The 1,557-nt window shown below is 35.3% G+C and overlaps 1 long non-coding RNA gene across 1 annotated transcript; it reads right to left on the reverse strand.

Annotated features, from left to right (window-relative positions):
* Positions 1–437: 437 nt before the first annotated feature.
* Positions 438–1,200, reverse strand: LOC121119854 (uncharacterized). Its single transcript, XR_011780581.1, has 3 exons — positions 1,037–1,200; positions 647–972; positions 438–586 (listed from the first exon to the last, which is right to left on the reverse strand). It is a non-coding gene; the product is annotated as an uncharacterized lncRNA (long non-coding RNA).
* Positions 1,201–1,557: the final 357 nt, after the last annotated feature.

The raw sequence follows: 1,557 nt of genomic DNA on the forward strand, positions 1-1,557 counted from the left end.
GAGATCTTTCTAGGGAAAGCCATAAGCCAGTATGGTTCCCCACTGGCTCAGATTAACAAGGATTATATTTTGGCGTACAAATGGATAAATCCATAGTAACTGTCATTACAAGATGGAGCACCTACGCATTCCAAAGTGGCTTATGAACTTTTGGCCAAGGACTACTGGCCCCCTCAGAGCCCAGATCTGAACCCACTTGACTTCCCTACAACATACTATTATCATAGGCTTGCACGTGGAGACCAATGCCTGCAAAAAACGACACAAGAACATAAATGCCTTAAAGACTGCTGTCAACAAAGCCTGGGCCTCCATGGACGCCGATTACAAGCAAGTCTGTGGCAGCTTCAGAGTCGCCTACCAGTGTTTGAGTTTTGTACATTGATTAAATTTGATCACAAACCATCTTAAAACTTATTCTAAAAATGTATAATAAAGGTTTTTCAAAGATTTATTTAGAAAGTGCAGTCACATAATACGTACATTATTAAAAGGAAAATAAAATATATGTAAAAGTAAATCAATGGTATCTCCCACATGACATAGTCAACAAGTTTCATTTGTTTATCGGTTCAGAGCAAGATTCCTATATAAAAAATCAAAGACATTCTAATTTTTTCAAAAAAAATGAGAGGAAGTAACTTACTGATATATTATCAATGATCCAATCCATAAAGTATGACACATTCGTATACAATGAAGCAAAACCCAGCTCTCCACATCGATACCCCTGAGAAGTAACTCCTACTAATGTACAGAATCCTTCCACTTCCATTGTTAGTGGACCCCCTGAATCACCATGGCAAGTACATGAAGAGGGATTATGAACGCACATGATTGAAGTTTTTTCGGCATAATCGAGTAAATATTTTCGGCAACTTGGACTGTCATAATTATAGACTTGTAAGTCGGCTCTCATAAGATTCGGAGTAAATGAAGTACCTTTAGAACTCGTTAAACCCCATCCGCTAGCTATTAAAGTTGGTTTATTTTTCAATTATATTCAGGTAAATATGAAATACTAATACATCCTTACCTACAATAGTAGATCCTATATTGGGCATTGAAGAATTCAACAACGGTAAACAAATAGCTTGCATGTTTGAACTAAATTCAAATTCCTCTTTCATGGTTACGATTGCGATATCATTGATAACGCCATTGTAGCCTTTCAAACTTTGGGTGTACTAAAATCTTCTTAAGTTAATTTGGTTTTTATATACTTATAGGAAAGTCTGTCTGTCTGTATTTATGACAAAAAGTCACTGGGTACACTGTAAATAGTGTTCATTGACTTATATGATGTAGATATTTTGATCTAAGAATACTACAATGTAATAGTATTTAATGAAATATTGAAGGCTTGTGCATATAACTTCAAATGCGTATAGAGGGTCCACAATATATTGTACAACCTGTTGTAAATTTCATTCTCGAGGAGAGAATAATAAGAGATGGGATTTGTGTAAGAGCGTATAGGAGAAGGCGGGAGCGAGACATATGATATTACTTAATTATTATTATAAGGAGGAGACCTTCAACATTAAAAAAATAACA

This window comes from Lepeophtheirus salmonis, chromosome 6 (genome assembly GCF_016086655.4).
Source record: "Lepeophtheirus salmonis chromosome 6, UVic_Lsal_1.4, whole genome shotgun sequence".
Taxonomy (NCBI): domain Eukaryota; kingdom Metazoa; phylum Arthropoda; class Copepoda; order Siphonostomatoida; family Caligidae; genus Lepeophtheirus; species Lepeophtheirus salmonis.